The sequence below is a fragment of the Pan troglodytes genome, chromosome 4 (assembly GCF_028858775.2).
Source record: "Pan troglodytes isolate AG18354 chromosome 4, NHGRI_mPanTro3-v2.0_pri, whole genome shotgun sequence".
NCBI classification, from domain to species: domain Eukaryota; kingdom Metazoa; phylum Chordata; class Mammalia; order Primates; family Hominidae; genus Pan; species Pan troglodytes.
The window spans coordinates 27,240,296-27,261,174 of record NC_072402.2 but is presented as its reverse complement, the minus strand read 5'-3'; the positions used below and the strand labels follow the sequence as shown (position 1 = coordinate 27,261,174).

The 20,879-nt window shown below is 35.0% G+C and overlaps 1 protein-coding gene across 1 annotated transcript in view; it reads left to right on the top strand.

Moving 5' to 3' along the window:
* The first annotated feature begins 700 nt into the window (after positions 1–700).
* The window catches only part of LOC129143943 (uncharacterized), a 689,383-nt gene continuing 669,204 nt past the window's right edge, over positions 701–20,879 (top strand). Inside the window, exon 1 of the transcript XR_010156874.1 lies at positions 701–785. The gene's annotated coding sequence lies outside the window, so the exon portion shown is untranslated. The remainder of the gene's footprint in view (positions 786–20,879) is intronic.

Below are 20,879 nucleotides of genomic sequence, written 5' to 3'. Positions count from 1 at the left end.
GAAATAACATCTGAAAGGTATGGTAAGGTTTTTTTTTTTTTTAAACGACACTACAAATTATGATACATTTCTTCCTTTTCCTGTAATCAGTATGTCCAAATAAGGCTTGATCAGTAATTTGCTTGCAAGTGTGTGGCTGATTCAAAAATAACCACATGCATGAATAAATTTAATGCGACTTTACCTTTACTTACAAAATTGTTAAATGTTGTTCATCAGAACATTGTTTCTATCCCATTTCTTGAAATATCACAGAAACCTTCAATTCAAGGAATGGATTTTCACACTTCCCCTTTTAACTGTTTCTTCTAGATACCTTACTATGTGTGTGCTTTTTCATTTTAAAGAATCTTTACCCGGGGTCGTGGTGGAAGTGGGGATTAAAAATCTCGTCCTGCGTTTTGGTGCCCACTTCTTTGTTTGGAAAGCAGAGCGCTGGGACTCAATCCGGACGGCCCTCAAAGACCCAGACGAGGGACGCCTCTAGTTTGAGCAACTCACTCCGCTGAGTTATTAATTGCAGGCAGCAACAATCCCTCCGGTTGATTTGTGTGAAAAGTGAATCCGCTCTGGCTGGGCGTTCAGCAGAGGCGCAACAGCTGCAACGCCATCCAATTATTGCCGATCCTCCCCTCCAACACTGCTCTCATCACCTATATACTCTTCTCTCTGCCCGTCTCTGCTTCCCCCCCCTCCCCCCCACTTTTCTCCCGGGCCGACGGAGCTGAAGGGGCGGGGGTTCCTTCCTTGGAGCGTTTCTAGAGCTCGGAGGCTGCTGGTAGGGGGTGAGTGCGCCACGTGCGTGCGCCACGGGCGAGCAGGAGGCAGGCTCTGGGCCCTCCTTGGGGACCTGCTGGACCTGCTGGACCTGGGTGCGACGAGTGGGCGGCCACGCTGGTTTGGCGCGGGGAAGAAAGGGGGTGTGCCGACTTGTATTTAGTTGGGGGTTGTGGAAGTCACGGCTGGGGGAAAAGCGTCCGGTGGTTTGTTGGCAAAGAGGGTGCGTGATGGGCTCTGGGGAATGGAGGAGGGCGCAACGGCTGTGGGTGGACTGTGGAAACGGGCGGTGGCAGTGCCGGGGTAGTTGTCCTGCTGGTCTGGTTTTGGGATCCTGGGCTGGAGAAATGCGATCCAAAAGAGCTCGGGATGGGCTCAGAGCGACCCACGAAAATACCAGGGGCCAAGTGAAATGAACCCACCCTTTAACAGTGCACAAAGCGCTGGCACACGGTCCACGTCTGGTGACGCAGGCTGCCCGAAGCGCTCCAACCATTTTGCAAACCTGGGAGAGCAAGAGGGGCTCTGCAGGTCTAGCCGCCGCCCCTGTCCCACTCTGGCCAGCCGGAGTTTTTCACCTGACAGACCAATAGGAAAGAACACGGGCCCCAAACTGGATTTTATAGTCTGAGCTCTCAACATCTAAGGAATTATATTTCAAAAAACAAAAGACAACTCATAGCTCTATTAAGCTAACGCGTGTGCGAGTTTTGGCTAGGAAAAAGCCACAAAGTAAAGCAAGAAGTAGAGTATTCAGGATAAAACACACACTTTAAAGACAAAACAGAAAACTTCCTTTCCCCTTGTACCCCCTTTATTTGTTAACACAGGGGAACGGTTCTGGGATGTCTTACAAAAATGCTGTCACTAAATGCAGATATCAGTGCTGTTCTTTGACCTGTCTGGCATTGTGGAATACTCAATTACATCGAAGGTGTAAAAACGTTTACGTTATCATGTTCTTGAAACATTTAGCGGCTACCAAGATGGTAGCTATTTAAATTAATTAAAATAAGATAAAATAAAAATAAATTCTGTCTCTCAGTTCCACTGGCCATATTTCAAGTGCTCAATAGCCACATGTGGCTAGTGGCTCCCTTACTGGACAGCGACATGTCAAACGTTTCCATCACTGCATAAAGTTCTGCTGGAGAATACTGCTATAGAGTTCAAAATGAATGCTGGTTAAAAAAAAGAAAGAAAGAAAGAAATTACTTTATGACTGATACCAGCCACATTTTAGGACACTCTTGGAGTTTCTGTTACTTGGCACTAGTGTGAGAAGCTTTAAAGTCAGACTTTCAGTATCTTCCTGCTGAAAGAGACCTTGGGGAACACTTCACCCAGACACCTAATTTTTTTATAGGCAAGAGAAATCAGGCCCAGAGAAGTTAAGTGATGCCCCCAAAGTTATGTCATAAATTTGGAAAGAAGATAAGGTCCCCTAACAGGGTCCAGTATACTTTGTGCCAGACAAGGACATCTTTCTAGGCAAATTCATCTTACAGAAAGTCAACTTGACTGAAAATTTTAGGCAAGTGTGCCGTTTTACAAGAAAAAATACTGCTAAGTATTCCTCCAGGAAGAAATTCCATTTAACAAAGAATGAGGAGCATGGGGAATAATACTATGTCCCAAACTAAAAATGTATTATTGGTAGTGTCATAGATTCATATAATGCCTTTTCTAAGAGGCTAATTGGGATAACACTGTGCTTCATTCTACTTTAAAAATTCTGAGGAAATGGGATTATCCTCTTAAAGAGATAAAAAGCATTCTTAAGGTCAGGGAGGAAAGGTGTCACCTAAGGTGAAAATTTTTAGCAAAGCATAATCTTTCTCAAATTTGATAAAGATATCAGAGACATTGATTATGATATAACTAGGATGGAATTGGCTCCGAAATGTTAATAACAAAGCAACCTTTTTTTTGTTTGTTTGTTTTTGTTTTTGTTTTGAGACACAGTCTCGCTCTGTCGCCCAGGCTTGAGTGTAGTGGTGCGATCTTGGCTCGGCTCACTGAAAGCTCCACCTCCTGGGTTCACACTATTCTCCTGCCTCAGCCTCCCGAGTAGCTGGGACTACAGGCGTCCACCACCACGCCCAGCTAATATTTTCTTTTTTTTATTTTTAGTAGAGACGGGGTTTCACCATGTTAGCCAGGATGGTCTCGATCTCCTGACCTCGTGATCTGCCTGTCTCGGCCACCCAAAGTACTGGGATTACAGGCGTGAACCACCGCACCCGGCCCAGACAAAACATTATTACAAATTACACTATCTGAAACATATAAGGCAACAGAATACATCATAAAGATTTAGACAAAGCATGAGCTTTCTTATTAGTTTTATTGTTTTGTTTTGTTCTGTCTTTTGGGTTTGTTTTGTTTTTAATGCCATGTTTGTATTCTATATATCTTATTGTTAATTAGGAGTGAACTGTTGGTATTAATTCTGCTCTTTTATAGTAGTTACCTTTTAACTTAACCCTTAGTTAAGGATCCCCGAAGTGTCCAAATAACAGTACTTATGAATATTAAATAATTTTAAATTAATAACAAATTATTTTAAAAGTGTAGATTTACATTTTTATTTGAATTATTGTCTTTATTTCTCTTCTTAATTTACCATTTGCATGTGGTTCAGCATTCTTCCCATTCTCCCTAAAATCCAGTATCCTTAGAGAAAATGTTTCACTTCTTCAGGTGCTTGTAGACATGGAAGAAGGCCTCACCTTCTCCATGGCTGACAACTGAGAAGGCTGGTCTGACTTGGAAGAGGCTGTGTGGCCAACAGCCAATTGGCTGTATCACATGGTAACTGTTTGATTATGCATATGGTTTAAATCTCCCTTTGCCTCAGTTTCCTCATTTGTAAAATGTGGAACAAAATGTGCTATCCTCAAAACTTTGTTATAAGGATTAAATGAGCTATTCAGCATAAAGCACAGGGCTGGAAAAGTGACAAACTGCAGTAAAAATTAGCCATTCCTAATGCAAAGAATTTCCACTTCTATACCATTAAGTTCTTTATTCACCTATACTGGGGTTATCACAGCAGAAAGAAGTAGGTCATCCGAGAGGTGGGAATTGGTTCAGGATGAGATTTACCTTGGAAGAGGTAAAATGTTTTAAAATACCATGACTTAAGTGTACAGGTTGCCTTATTTCCCTTTCACTGACATCATGCCTTTAGGATATTTTTTCTTTTTGGGGGGGATGCTTTATTATACTTGTTAGCCACTTGGTTGCTTAAAAAGCACTGAAAACTCAGAGTCTATCCTCTTTTCACCCTGGTTGACCTTTGGAATGCTGTTGTCAGCCAAGATGACATTGATATCTTCAGTCTCCCCCTAGCTTGAATTCTTTAGGTCAGAGTCCGCTCAGATTGTCTCCTGATGTCATTCCAAATGTCTGATGGCCGTCTATGGCAACTGGGTTGGGCAAAAGCCTGCTGGGAAGGGGTAGCCCACAGAATGCCTAATGGAGAGTTCTGTTCAAGAGGACCTAGAAGTAGTTCTGTTAGACATATGATCAACACTACAGCTGTGTTAGGGGACTGTACCATTTCTTGAAAAACAGAAGCATAGTCATTTTGCATTTTTGGTTCTAATAAAGTCCCACCTGAGATGTTTATGATTTATACTGATTTTATGATTAAGTATGTATTACAGAAAAAAACAGGCTTAGAGAATGTCAATAAAAATTTTATATCTGATATTCACGCTAACACTAGTTATTAAGTGAAGACCCCAAGTTAAGACAGAAGAGTTTAGAAAAGAAGGAAAAGAGCTACCGCATGGCAAAATGTACATTATTCTATCTTTCTAGGTATTTTTTCTTTTTCTTTCTTTTTTTTTTTTTAATGGAGTCTTGCTCTGTTGCCCAGGCTGGAGTGCAGTGGTGTGATCTTGGCTCACTGCAACCTCTGCCTCCCATAGAGATGGGGTTTCAACATGTTGGCCAGGTTGGTCTTGAATTCCTGACCTGAGGTAATCTGTCCACTTTGGCCTCCCAAAGTGCTGGGATTACAGGCTTGAGCTACTGTACCAAGCCATTTCTAGGTAATTTTTTAAATGACTATGTTCTACTTATCTGGAGCTTACAAAATTATTTATAAAATATTTTATTTATAATCCTAAATTTTAAACCAAGCAATATAATAGAAAATGTTGTTTTCAAGAAGGTAAGATCATGCATAGATCTATATGCTTTCAATATGTAATTTTATAGAAATTCTGGAACAAGGAGGCACATAATTATATCAATATTCTAATTTCTTAGGAAGAAACAGAATTTTCACTGGGAGGAGTTTCTAAATTATTTTGTAATATGGTGAGAATTAAAAGTAAAACTCAATAAAACTTTTAAATATAAGTCAGTGATTAAAACCAGTTTGTTTCACCAAAGTACTGATTGAGTCAAAGACTCAAAAGGCCAGATTTCCTACGGACTATTACTTATTTATTCATTTATACTAAATGTGTAGTTAAATCTTTTAAATCAATAATGTTCTTAGTCATAATACAATGATATCTGGAGTATATATGCAAAAATAATACTATCTTATTAGAATGTGGGTTGAAATGAATGTTTGAAGTACCTAACATTTAATGGCCACATACTATTTGTCAGGCTCTGTATTAATTGCTTTATAAACTTTTGTTTCCTTTTATTCAAAGAACAACCTTTTAGACATGTACTATTATTGTTCCCATTTTAAGATTTTACACACTAAAGCTGTGAGTGTTGACATGACCTGCCCAGGGCCACATAGTTCCTAAGTGCCAAACGACATAAAACCAATGTGTTTGTTTCCAATACTCTACCCTTAGCTATGATGCTATACTGCTTCCTTGTATTCATAACGTTTGTTCACTTATAGTGATAATATAATAGATATTTTTGTCCCACCAGAAAATATTTCAGAAATACATATCTAAATGCATGTCATCCTCTTTAAGGTAGACACTTTAGAAGACTATTCATTTATTTCAGTAATGTTGTCTTTGCTCAAGTCTATTTAGAAATCTCCTCAGGGATTTGCTACACAGTCTTAAAACTGGCCTGATGGTTGGCAAATCCTTATCATTAAGGATGAATTTTTTCCAAAAGTAAATCCAAGCCAAATGTAGTAAACAGGATGAAAACTAAGATTTGAGTATAAAGCATTAGATTATTTGATATTTGTCTCATAAATTGACACTAGTTGAAGATATAAAAGAGGAATTTCAAAGTATTTTTGATATGATTTTATAGCCTTTAAGGAGACAGTTTTGACAAGTAACACTCGTAAAAGGTCTGGTAATTTTAAAAAAAGTCATTTTCACTAAATTAATAGTTATAGATCATGTATAAACAGCATGGGAAATGTTATTTTCAAAGAGTATAAAATGGGCAGCGGAGGGTAACTAGGAAACTCTGGACCAGAATCTACGTTTAGACACTAAATAACTGTTTTGACCTTAATTTTCTAAATGCCCTTTTTGTAAAATGGGGAAGGTGGCAGGAACTACCCATGATAATGATTTTGCTGAGAGAAGCACATGAAATTGTACTTCTGTGGCCACTTAGTGCCTCGCATATAGAAAATTCTCAATAAATGTTAGTTATTATATACCATTTCACTTTCAAGAAATAACCCATATTCCTGGAAAACATCTCAATGTTGTAGTTATGTAATGATATTTTAAAAGATGTTTTCTTTTCTGTCAGTTTCATGCTTCCAAACAGTTATTTTATGTAAAGTATTTGATATATAAAGTAAATATAAACATATTTATGGTCATATGTTTATTCAGTTAATATGTATTATATCAAGAAGTCTTACATGTTGGACTGCTAACTATATTATCCTTGTCAGTGTTCTATATAATATTGTCTTTAGATAAACTTTTTTGGGGTATTCTTATTGGATTTCATCAGACTTATGAAAGTAATGACATACCCATTTGTCCAGAATAATGCTCCAAGATTTTATTGTTTAGTTACCTCAGACATCTTCTAAATTGTTTATTCATTATATAATCTTTAATTTAAGGGAACTGAGCATAAATATGTTGAATTAGTGGCTTCCTATTAGATCCCAGTGAACTCCTCTTAAATCAGGGCTCTTATCTGTGTAGCATATGCGCAGTTGTGATGTTGTGAAAGTTTGTCTTTACATCACTCGCTTCCCTATACTCACCTTCAACAGGCCCTGCTTTCACTTTGGCATGCTCCACTCACCCAGCAGCAATTTTTACAATCAGTAATAGCTCTTTCACGAGTGCTTCTTTCTCCTCTGGGCCTTCCACTGATGCGACCTACAAAGTCCTTTCATCCCTCAGCCGCCCCTTTATGTCCCCGGAATTCTTTCCAACTATGTTCTGTCAGAGGAGCCGGCCACTACAGCCGCCTAATCCATGACAAGGTATCATTGTGCAATCACTTTAAATGAACCTCTCTTCAAAAGTTTTCTGAAAAGAATTCATAATCCAAAGGAGTATCCATGCTTCCACAGATACCCTGCTGTGTTGGTCAGGTGGTGTTTTAGGGAGCACTTTCAGTATGTCTCAGGTCCCTCCCGCCAGCAGCCACTTCATTTGTCCACACAGATCTAAGCCTTGGATGCAAGCAAATGGGAAACCTGGCCCTTACTTGAGGAAGCAATTTTGTTTTTGAAAATGTTGGGATTGGAAGATGAACTCTCTATCAGCAAAATATTAAGATACTCCTTGAAAATTTATATACTTAAAAATTGTACATTGCATTACCTGTTCCCCTGGTCTCTTTTTCTATTCCCTCTTTGCAATGTGAGGCAGGCAGCCACTGCGTGTCCCTTGTACCATAGTGACTATGTTGTCACTCAGACTTACCCTGTGTGCTCTCCCTTCTGCCCCACCAAAGCCACCAGAGGTGTAATTAGTGATTATTTATCCAGAAATGTCTTGAACAGGGTTTAAGAACTCTTTGAAGAGAATATGTACCACTTGTTGGATGAAAGAGAGAATTTGAAAGGGTTGGGGAGAGGTTTAGGGACAGAGGGCAAATTTCATTCTGCCTTCTATCTCCTCTATTAAATCACAGATAAAGCATCTTCCTATGAGCAAAGACAGGGTACATAAACAAATATTTCCCAACTTAGTGTAGTCTTAAATCTTTAAATAAAGAATATCCATATCAAATGGAATGCAATTTTATATTAAAAATCATCACTCAAGATTCAAAAGGAAGAAATAAGATTCTAAGTAAAAGATTTTGAACACTACTAAAGTAAGAAACATTCTACAACTTTCTTATTCCTTTTGACCCCTTTAGCAAAGGCTAAATAGCTAGCCAACAGATTTCCTCCCAACTATTCCATTTTACTTCCTTTCTTCCTTCCATCTGTCATTCGTTCATTCCTTGCTTCCTTCCTTCGTCTTTTCTGCTTCCTCTCTTCATTTTCAGTTGTAAATTCTTTAGCATCAGTTGTGAACTCAGTAAAGCTACGCACATACACACACACACACACGCACAACTGGTTATTAACAGGATTTTTCCTTTGCGTTGGAAAATTACATTTTCTGTTTCAGAACCATAGGGTATTATTCTTTTTTGATTTATCAGAATCACTTCAAAATAAAATATCTTCACTAAAGGAGCTTATTTCTAAACAATTGATGATGCATGTTATAGATAATATGGTCATAGAATAACTTCTATGATTATTTTTTGTTATTAATCACTGTAATTACTCTTTGATTGCAATGATGATTAACTTACAATGAATAAGGTCTGTGCTTGTGTTGGTTATATAGTATTTGTGAAGGATTTATGTTCATGCATCCACACAGTCTCATCTCATCCTTACGTAGCCGTGAGATTCTAGTCTGTGTAGCCTATGGCCGCAAAATAAACTCACCCACAGGAGAATAAAGCCTATGGTTTCTCTCACATTATCAGTGGGCTATAACCTCTTAAACTCCGCAGGTCAGTGATGATTAATTGAGCATTCTAAAACTTGGTGAATGTGTATGCTCTACGCTCTCATATGTTCCATAATAAGCACTGTCTGTATTGTTTGAATGACTGTCCTGAAGAGTTCGCTCAAGCCGTTTTATTACATTTCAAGCTGTATTATTTAGCATCTTAAACTTAAGAAAAACTTGAGAATGATTTTTTTTTTTCTGGCTTTTCACTAGTATTTGATGACACTTATTTTCCAGTCTACATAAGATAATTAAAATAAATGAACTACTCAACACAGTAGTGTTTAATTATAGCAGACAATACATTTTAAAAGGTAAAGTCTATACTTGTGTGCATATGCTCCCTTTCATTTTTTGGGACTTGGGATCACTAAATGTTAGTTTTCTTGTTACTGTAGAGCAGGAGAACTGATCCTCCTCACAAAAGAGGGCTCCTTGTGAGGATGTTAACAGTCTAGCTCAAAGAACCAAAGTGCCTCAGAATCACCCAGGTGCATGTTAAAATGCAGATTCATGGGCCCCACCTCAGGCCCACTTAGCTGCAATATCAGGAATCTGCCTTATAACAGGCTCCTCAGGTTGTTCTTCCATAGCACTTATTTGCATGCTACTCTCTTAAGGTGAGGGGAAGCATAAGATCCACAGGTCCCTCTAATGCCATAATTTTTTTTTCTCTCCGTTTGTTATTCACTCCTGTTCTCTCCACTAATGTTCACAAATTTTGTGGAACTTTTAAAGTCATGAGAACCTTTCAAGATAGTAAGATGAATCTTGATTCAAAATTGTAAAGAAGAAAAAAAGACATGCCACAGATATTCCGCCTGTTGAAATTAGAAAACCAGTTAAGCAATATGGAAACCTAATTATCTCAAATTTCTGTACAATTCTTCATCTTTACTTAATTGAGGGATAGCCATTATCTTTTCTTGGATGGAATCGGTTCATTGGGTCCTGATACCTCTGCAAAACCTGTAAAATGGGCTTCAGATCCAGGGACCTCTACCATTGGTGATAAGTGACTCCCAAACATTTTCATCCTTCAGTGACTGCCAGCTGCTGTGAGCCTAGACTCCATGAAAATAGGACTGGCACTGGTCATAGTCACTTGAGGAATGTGGCTTCTCTGTAAAGAGATTTTCAATCAATGCAGATGTTCCTTGTGACCTCAGTAATCACCTCCATCTGCCAAGCAGTCATAAAGGGCCTGCACATCTTTGCCAACCTTGTCAACAGAGTGATCCATATCTTAGGTGTTTAACCTCTTTTGTATTAAGATTTTTTAAAAAATACATTAATCGTGTTTTAATTCTGTCCTCATGAACATAAAAATAGCAATAATAAATGATTATTACTATTGCAAAAGTATTGCTTTAGTTTACAAGTTTTCCTTAAAAATATTGAACTCCCCAGCTGTATTTATCCATTCTTTCAATCCATTTATTCATCATACATAACCTAAATACCTATATGTAACAGACATATTGTACTAGGATTCAGATATTTTTAACACTGTTTCTTGTTCCAACATTTTCCTGACATAAACAAATATATTATCATGCTGGCTTACAGCAGTGTGTGTGGAGAATATCTTTCTAAGTTTAAAAATTGTCCTGTCATTCTATAAAATTAAAAATATTAAATGACCATTCAGTACTTTTTTGTCAATTCAGCCTTATAGTGCATACTGAAAAGTTCAAAGCTTCGTGTCATAATATAATTTTGAGAATGAGACTTTTTGTATTATGTTACTAGGGTCCCCAAGTGGAAAAAATAAGGCCTGCTGCTCTGGAGTATATTGCAAAGTGATTTTGTTTTCCCCACTGACTTCACAGGCTAGATACTGTGTCAGTTTTAATTACTTGGAATGCTTACATGGTGGGCTACTTACAGCAATAGGGATAGGGTGGGGCCCAGACAGGAACCCACCAATAATATTCCAGATTCCTTTTGAGACTTCCTCACATGAAACAGAGGAAATATCTTTCATTGGATAACTAAAACTTCCTTTCCTATGATTTGTACAAAATGGCCAAAAAGGCCCATCCATTCATTAGCCTCACAGAGGTTAAGTGACTTGTTTCCAGTCACAAAATGACTTTGCAGTGAAACAGAGAGTCTAACTCAAATCTTCCTACTTCTGCTCTGGTGCTCTTTGAAGAACACTCTTTAATTCTAATGAGGAAGCCTTTATGATCCTTCAAAAGCAGATACGGGACAAGTCACTTATTTTCACTAAAACCCCTTTGGGATGTAGGGCAATGATTAAACTTGCCTATCTTTCAAATTGCTAGAAATGGATGCTATTTACTATTTTGCTTGCAATTGATTTGCATACTGTTATTACATATTGTTAAATGGTTTGTTGATTAATGACTAATGTTGATTTGGACTAAATGTAATGGAATAAGCAAATATATTTTCAAATTTAGATATACAATTTAGTTGCTAAATGGTGTTGTTAGTCATAAAAATGTTGATTATTTTAGATCAATCCCTTGCAGGGGAACCCTAGCCACAATTTCCTTCCATATTTTTTCTCAATATTTTAAGCTTTACCCCATCTCTTTTTCTTATTAATTTACATTTCTGGGTTTTAAAGCTAACACTTCCTATAAGCAAGTACTGTTCCAAAGCCCAGGACTAAGACAAATTCTTATAAATTCAGAATGTGGTAGATTTCAACTAAACAGATTCTTTTCTGGAGATCCAGAAGACAAATATTTGGCTTGAATATTAATATTTTCATGACCTTGACCGGATCAATATATTGCACGAATATTATCAACAAATTATATAAATAGACCATATTTACTAATATAATTAATAATTTTGGAATTAATATAAGATAGTTATATATACACACACACAAACTAGTCAGTTGTTAAGTCAGTTATATGAACTATATAATGTATTATGCACTTGATATATAAATATACTTATGTTAGTATATTTTGTATTTTTAATTACTCCCGATCTTAAAAAAAGCCCTATATTCCAACTTATATTTTTGATTTCTACATTTATCTTCTAAATATATGTATTACCTTTGATAATTTTTTTATTTCTGCTATTTCATATACATTCATAAATATTTCCAGTTTGGAAATCCATTTAAATGGTAAGACAAATAAAAAACTTTTGTACCATAGATGTTTTAGTACATTTACAGTCTTTGTATTTTTTAGAACTACATTTTAATATGCTGTGATAAAAATGTGTATTTCTCTAACAAGGTATTAAATTTGGTGACTGAAAAGGGTTCTTCAAAGGAATATAATTCACATTAATTTTCCATGTGATCATTGTTACTTATAGTTTACTAGTCAACATGCTTAAAGTCTAATTAGAAAAAAAATCCCTGGCTATTAAGTTGGGAAACAGACCCAAGTCTGTATCTACATAAAGGTCACCACCTTGGTGACCTTTGGTAAATTTCATTTTTGTTCTTTGATTTCATTTTCTTTGAAAATGAGAAGCTGAAAGCTTTAAAGCTTTCTTCCCATAACTCCGAAATAGTTTATTAGCTCAAAAGAAAATATGGCTAAAAGAAATGTGTGGGCATCATTACCTGGCTGCCCAGTATTTTCATGGACACAGACTTGTAACATATTCTGAAAGTTCCTTTAAGGAAAATAACTCTGTAGATATGGACAGCAAGGGAAAAGGGATCAATAAGAAAAAGAAAGGGAAATGAGTTAATGACAAAGGAGGAATGGTAGGCAGTAGAAATGATTCCCCACTTACTTGTTTTTTATCTATAGTCTAGTTATTCCTATTTGAAAACCTACTGGCACCAGGTATTATCAACAGGGATGAGTAATATGTAATTTTTATCTTTACTGGGTTACATTTGGCACATGGACAGTTGACAGCTGTCAGTCAGGTGGCTGGTCAATGAGGAGATACATATAAAGCTGCCAAAATATTTTTGTTGCTTTAAATACTTACAAGTAAACCATTTTAGCTGGAAATTTTGTTGCACTGAAATTAAATAGGCTGATATTTAAAATATAATTAATTGAAGTTAACTACTGGGAGAATCAAGATTTTCCCTATTAATATATAAGGTTAAATAACATGTTTTTCCAAGTGTCTTTCTGAAACAGGAAAACAATTTTTCTCCACTGTAAATAAACTATCTGTAAGATAGGAAGATAACTTGCAAATAATGTTTAAAATGCATATGTTTTAATGTTAAATATTTAGAGCAGGTATAAATCAATGCTACTTTAAACTCCAATATTTTATTAAAATAAACCATTCCCATACATTGAGGGAGTTGGCATAGGTTTTTTTGTGACACAATGTTGAAGATTTATTAGAAAGGACAAACATAGCTGCATGGTGGACAAGAATTTACAGCTTCTCATAATGAAAATTTTAAAAAATGGGATTTTAGATTAAGTCTACAATTCAGGCACAGCTAAAATGATAAATTTTAGTTATTTTGAAATATTTGAGCTACATTTAATATTATTTCCAATAGCTTCATTTATACTTAAATAATTGACAGAGTCATAAACAATAGTTTGGCAGAAGCTTTTGGTTTGCTTATACTTAATGACAGTGTAATAATTATAGCCAAAGGTAATGCATGTGAAAACTTAATAAATACAATTCTGAAGTTGACATAAGAACACATGTTGTTCAGTTTTGCAGTAACTATCATCTTTAAAAGTAAATATTGTGATTGTTTAGGAATATAGTATTTAACAGACTAGAAAAATAAAAGTAAAATTTTCAAGTGCATGAAATACATACTAATTCTTTAAGAGACTAATGAAGTTATTCTAAAAATTTAGCGACTATAGTTACTCAGGTGTCTGAATCAATATAATGAAACATAATGAAGCATGACAAAATATATATGAAAGTAGCAGCTTGAAATCGCAATAAATACATATATATTTTTAAATGTTTTAATCATTTGAAATATATAGGTAACAATTTATAATAAAAAGTATATTTGGGTTTTAATGTTTTAAAATGGGGGTTCATTAAAATGTTTGTGGGTAACGTTATGTTTTTAAAATATTAGCTATTTTGTTTGGGTGGAGTATTTCTGATAATTTTTTAAACCACAAATGTTTCATAATTTTCAACAGTAATTACAACAGTTTAAAAGAGTATGTTAGTTATACATTTGTGGCATATCCATGTCGTCACTGATTTAAAAATCATTTCAGGTACAGTGGTCATTAAAAAAGTCAGACCTTATTTTTTTTCCACTATAAAATCATGTGTTAAGGATGTAGATTTAAAGTTATTTATGGGATCATCAGAATAAAACAATTGCCTCATAGTATTAGTAATTTATATTGGTAGGAGTCTTTTCTTTCTTAAGCACCAATTCTACCCCCCACAGCCCAGAAAATTGATTTTATCCATAATAATTATAGCATTCTTCATCAATGTATACTGTTGTTTCTTTTAAATTCATTAGCCCATGTTGCTTGTGAATATGGAATTTGGTTATTAAAATGGTTTCATATGTTTACTATGTATAGGCTCTAGCTTTGAGCTGCTTACTTGCTTAAATAAATGTTTTCAATTTACTATAATAAAACAATTTGTAGAGAAATGCTGTGAAGCATAGTTAAAAGAATGAATCCCTGAAATAGAATCACTTTTTAAAAATATGTCCTAACATGTGGCCTCATTTTTTCATGTTTTGCATTAATTAAAGTCCTATTCTGAAAAAAATATTTTTGCCTAAACTTTTGAATTAACAAAATAAAAATAAAAAATATATAAATATACAAATTTTGGAAATCAGTGATGTAAAAACATGCTTTAATACCGTCTTGGTTGTTAATTTCAAAGATTTTTCTCAAAAGACACTCTTTGTAAAGTAATGAGAAAATATTGCCACTTTTAATTATTAAATAATATTTACTACAATACAATTTACTTTAATTATTAAACATGCAATATATTTTAAATTATTTAATTATACATGCAATGTATGTTTTTAAAATGTATTAAAATAAAGTTAATTGCATGTTCTCTCTAATCATGTTCTTGTAGCATGCACACATTTAAAAAACTCAGTACATGTAATTTTTGAAAATAGTATGTACCATTACACCTTTTTATTTGGGAGATTTATTAGAAAATAACTTTTTATTCAGAAAAGATTATGACAGAATTAGATAAAAAGGAGACTAAAATGTGTGTTAAATCGTGTAATATTATAAATGTAATTAACTCTTCATCTTCCAAATATTGAAAACAGTAATGAAAGAGACCAATATTTAAAAATATAATCTTTTTTTAAACCTAAAAAAAAAAAACTAAAAAATTGTTATATGGTAACAGCTTTACTTTCACACAAGGCAAACCCACTGTTGAGTGAGTTGGCTCTGATTCCAATGGTCTCATCAACTTTGTGAACACAGATACCTCAGTGGTGCCTCTTTCAAGACAACAAAATTAACTTTTAGAGATTAAAAAATATATTTTGGCAATTGAAACTCACCAGTGCCTTTCTGCTTCTCCAGGAAGTTGTACCCGTCAGCACCTGCTGAGGGCTTTGTTGTCCAAACCCTGACAGGTAAAAAAATTCCTGTAGAATAAAGCCAGACCAGCTGGCTTTGAAGAGAAACCCCCCAGTTTGGGCTGCGTTTGCCTCCTCTCCTTTTCTATGAAGACCGAGGCTTTGCCCCCTTGATCGTCAAGCCGTGAGATGCGTGATCTCTCTGCACAAGTGTCTGGCAGGCCGAGGTGCACCTGTTTCTGTCACTCTGGAGTAAATTTAGCTGTAAAGGTATCACTGACAACCAGACCTTTGTCAGTGCTGGCAAAAGAACACAGAATTTCTTCCCTCCCCTCCCCCCTCCCGACCCCCTATGCTGCTAGTTCCAATGGACAATATCCAATCGGAAGTCTATCCAAAAATCATTCCTAAAAAATGAAATTGCTTTCATATGGTATAAAAAAGTAAGTTTCCTCATTTCAAGCAGATTTTAAAATTACATTTCCAAGAATAATCTTGGAACAAGACAAGTTTTCGTTCAATTAATTGTGGCTGGAAACTTTTTAATGGAAACATAGCACATACTTACTTCATTTCAGGTTATTAAATTGTGTTAAGCATAAAAGTTATTTGCCATTCTTTGCTGCAGCTCATTTGTTCTTTTCGATTCTAAGAAATATTAGAAGGTTAAATAACTTATCACATAGGAGAGATTATTCATACTACCAAAATTAGAATGTGTGTAGTTCTGAGGGACTGAATGTCAAAATTGTATGCTCATAGCACTAAAACTATTGGGAATCTAGGATGCCACTGGAACATGTAAAATGGCAGCTAAGGTCTATGGAAACCCTTCATGTTTAGAAACTGGCTAAAGCTTGAGTTCTCTTATCTTTTGGTTAAGGTAAGGACATTTATCATTTATGTGAATGTTTTAGACTAATTTCTTTATTAGTGGTTTGAGCAATATTCCTTTTGAGGAAAATAGAGAGGCAGGCAATATTCATTAATATGTCTGAGATAAATAAAATAGTCAAGATATATAAAGCAGCCCAAGGAGTAACATCCTTAGCCAAAGCATTCTGAGCTTCTGCCTTAATAATTATGATTTCTTAAGTGGAGTTAAAAAGAGTTGTACAGAGTACCTGTTCTACCATATTATTGCTGTTTACAGGAGTTGGGTGTGATGAGAAAAGGAAAGCTGGGTCAAAATAAAAAATGCTTTGTAAAATAAACAAAGTTCCTATTTACTTACTATGTATAAACAGCCACTCACCAAGCCTCGTTTCTCCACAGGGCACCACTTTCAGATAAAAACATAGACCTGAATGGCATCATCCAGTATCCAAGGAAACCATGTAATACCTCTCTCACTGTGTACTTCTGTTATTCAGATCTTAAAAGCTAGCTGAGTACTGAATAAGTGAGTGTTTTTATTTAATAATTATAAGGGAGGTACTTTTTAGGAGCCTGCTAAAAAGAAACAGGTTCTTTATTGTTATGTGCGTCATAACAAAACTCTCATGTTTTCATCATATTTCATAAAATTATGTGCTTAGTACCACTCTCTCCATCAATTCTCATTCTTAGGTACAAAATAGTTACTCAAAGTCCTAATGAATTGGAAGTTTCAAACTTTTCCAAGACCCAAACAATGTTTCAGAGTCCTTGTGCCGGGAGTACTTTATTAATTGTAGTTAAACTTGTTAAATTTTAAAAATTAAGAAAAAATTCCTTGGAAAATAATGGTTTATTGGTAAACATGTATGGCAATTTATTTGGCTGTAGGCTTGCTTGAAGAGTGAGCAGGTGAGCAAAGAGACAAGATTACATGTTTAAACCAAGAAAAGAATTTTGAAAGTAAGTGTAATGACCAAGATGCAAAAATCTGTTTGGGGAAATTGTTGGGAGGTTGGCACATTATTTTCTTTATCCCCTCCCCACAAACTAATGTACATTTCTGCAGCTAATATCAAAGTTTTAATTCATGTTCAGGAGCTATGAAATCTACTGTGGAAATTTAGTTTCTAAACAACATGCTACTCTGGAGAAAGACATTCCTAAAATGTTTGAAATTTCTACTATTTCCGTACTTCGACTTTTTTTTTGTTATTTGTACTATCTCCTTTTAAAATTAAATTATTTTCAATGTGAAATGATTATTCATTATTGTTTATATACCTTTTCACGAAAACACTTAACATTTTCTATATACTCATGTAATTATAGACCTCGTTTTTTACCTTCTAAATTCACTATATGATTTACCTACTCTTTAAGTACAGACATATTACTTTTCATCGAGGGTGGTTTCAGAGTTTTTCATATATATATTTTTTTGCTTTTGTCACTCGTGTGTATTTCTACTTTTCCTCTGCAGCATGGCTCCTTGCTAAGCATAAATAGTAGAGATTATCTCACAGTTTCTCTGAAGAATTAGAGAGGTCCTTCATGTTCAATAACTAACTGCAGGAGCATTTCACTTTATCACATAATTATGTCAAATTCTATTGTTTATGCATTTGCATATTTCTGCCTTTTAATATATGTTACCAAACACATCTTTCTGAATTGAGAAAAGTTGTCAGACTAAGGAATTCGCTGGAACTTTGGAAGGGCCTCCTCACCCAGTAGGAAGACCTGGCTAGGAATTTAATTTTTTATGTAACTCACAAACTTCACAAGTGTGGAGTTTGAGACCGGAAGTGCTACCAAACTCCACTGAAAGTGGAGTTTGAGGCCAGAAGTGGGATTTCCTTGCTGCATAATAAAATTGGGCTTTGGCTGAGTAAAATTGGAAGCAGAGAGGGCTTAGAATAGATGTTTATAGAGAAAAAAATGCTAATTGAAGGGGAAGGCCAGGTAATGTTATAATTCACTATTTTGAGAAAATGGAATCTTTTGAATTCATTCTTCTTGTAATACAAGGGAAATAAAAATCTATAGTACAATGCTCATGGCACAATTTTAACTGTTTACATTAAAATATAAATTTTTCCAGAAAAATAATTTAGATTTGACGTATTTAATGAAACCTCCTATAACAAAAGGAAAATTGCTATAGAAATAAATGTATATGTATATATATATATACACACACACACATTTATGTATATATTTGAGATTTTCCATTCATCAGTAGTAACCTCTCTAATGTAGACCAACCTTGTTTAGTAGAACTTTCTGTGATAATGGACATGTTCCATAGCTGCACCATCCAATATGGTACTCACTAGCCATATGTGGCTATTGAGTACTTGAAACATGGCTAGTGCAACAGAGAAACTTAATTTTGAATTTTATTTACATTTAATTAATTTAAATATAAATAGCCCACATGTAACTAGTGGCTACCATATAAACAACCTAGCTCTGGCCTAGATCACTTAGAAATGTGGGGAGAGTCAAATATGTATAGATTTGATATCACTATCAGTTATTTCTTATCTGTATCAACTACCATTGACCATTACTGAAATCATTAATGCCTGAAGAAGTGTGCTCCAACATTAATTTAGCAGGATTTTGAGAAATACTGTCATGTGATAGGCCAAATTGTAAAGAGTACTATTTTGTTTTCATCAGAAATTAAATACCCTCTTGCAGAGATTTTCTATTTCTTTTGGTATTCTGTCATACAATATAATTTTTTATGTTTCCTTTAATATTTGAATTATTACAGTAGAATTTCTTTATGATACTTTCTCAGAGATGAATGCTTTTCATATGGTCGATAGGAAGACATTGTAAAATTACTTTATAAGCCTGGGACAGCAACTTTTAAAATGGCCTTTGTAAACAAGACTACATGAAAAAGATAAATACACTAATGAAAATTCTAACTATGGGGACAAATTTTTTTAAAGTTTAGTTATAATTGGCTGGGTGTTGTGGCTCATGACTGTAATCCCAGAACTTTGGGAGGCCAAGGTGAGTGGATCATCTGAGGTCAGGATTCAAGACCAGCCTGACCAACATGGTGAAACCCTGTCTCTACTAAAAATACAAAATTAGCCGGGCGTGGTGGCAGGCGCCTGTAATCCTAGCTACTTGGGAGGCTGAGGCAAGAGAATCACTTGAACCCGGGAGGTGGAGGTTCCAGTGAGCTGAGACCACACCATTGCACTCCAGCCTGGGCAACAAAAGTGAAACTCTATCTCAAAAAAATAAATAAATAAATAAATAAATAAAATAAAAATAAAAAAAGGAAAAAGTTTTCTTACAAGTTCTGCATGCAACTTGGCAAATAATTCCAAAAATGTAATTGGCCTCAAAAAGTGCTCCCTAGCCTTGCTTCTCCAAAAGCTAATTCTACTTCCAAAGCACACATCAGAGTTTAAATCTCCCATGACCTTTTCAGGCGTTTAGTGGAAATGATCGTTAGAATTTGTGATGATACTTTTATAATAATGCTAGACAGTAATATTATAGATAGGATAATTGCATATAAAATAATATTGAAAATTTTAAATTTGTATAGATTTTAAAAGTTAGTAAATTCATATCTTGAATGCTGATTATTTGTAGGACATTGAACCTAGAGACTCTGGGAAATATTTTTTTAAATGGGAGACATCCGTCCTTTTAGGAACTCCATTTATTGGACCTGGGCATGTTCTTTTGGAAGGATAGGATTCAGATAAGCGAGAGAGAGGAGACTTCCTTTGGCAGAACCTTGGACAAGCTACTGAGTGTTCCTTCTGCAGCGAAACAATAGGATTCTGGATAAAACATACTTTCTAATGAATTACTTGACTTCAGGAAACTTTTTTAACAACTCTAAAGATCCTTCTTCCTTGCCTCAGAATGAAAAAATTAAAAAGCATGAGGTGAAACTGCTGTTGAAGAGCAATAAACAAACAGGAAAAGTGGGATGGACAATTGAATTGTATGGGTTGTATTTATTTGCAAAGATACTGTTGGAAGTATAGCTGTCACATGCTCTATTAGACTGCTCCTAAACCGAGCCTTATTTGAAAAAAAAAAACAAGGAGAACCAACAACCACATTTGTAGACCCAGTTTTTTGGTGTCCTTTTTTTTTTTTTCCTTTTGGTATCTTCAGTTAAGTAGCCAACCACTTTCATATTGTCAGATCTGTTTTCAGAAAGAAGGCCTACTTTTGCTCAGAAACCAGTGTTCTGTGTGGAGAAAACATGGTTCTCCATTGAAGGAATCCTACAAATCTCTGATATCTGCATGTTTGAGAAACTACTTTCATTCAGACACATGGACTGTAACTTCTGAGTCCTTAACCACCACCTCAAATTAGTATGTATTTGTCTACTTTTAAGTGTATTTAACTTTTTGTTATGAAAATTCAGAATATATTAGAAAAGTAGAGGGAAAAGTGTAATGAAATTTTGTATAACCATACCTACCTTCGACAGCTATCATCTCATGGGCCAGGTTGTTTCATAATTGTTGTTTCCACTTTCCACTTCCACCTCAAATTATTTTGAAGCTAATCCCAGACATGACATCATTTTATCTGGTAACATTTCAGTCTGTATCTTTAAAAGATAAGATTTTTTTAACTTAAAAATGAACCACATCTAGAAAATTAACCACACTTAAAAAGTCAACATTTTCTTACTGTTCTCAAATATACAAAACCAATATTCAAAATTTTCTGGTTGTCTCCTAAAGTTTTGTATTCTTTACTGTTTGAAGCAGGAT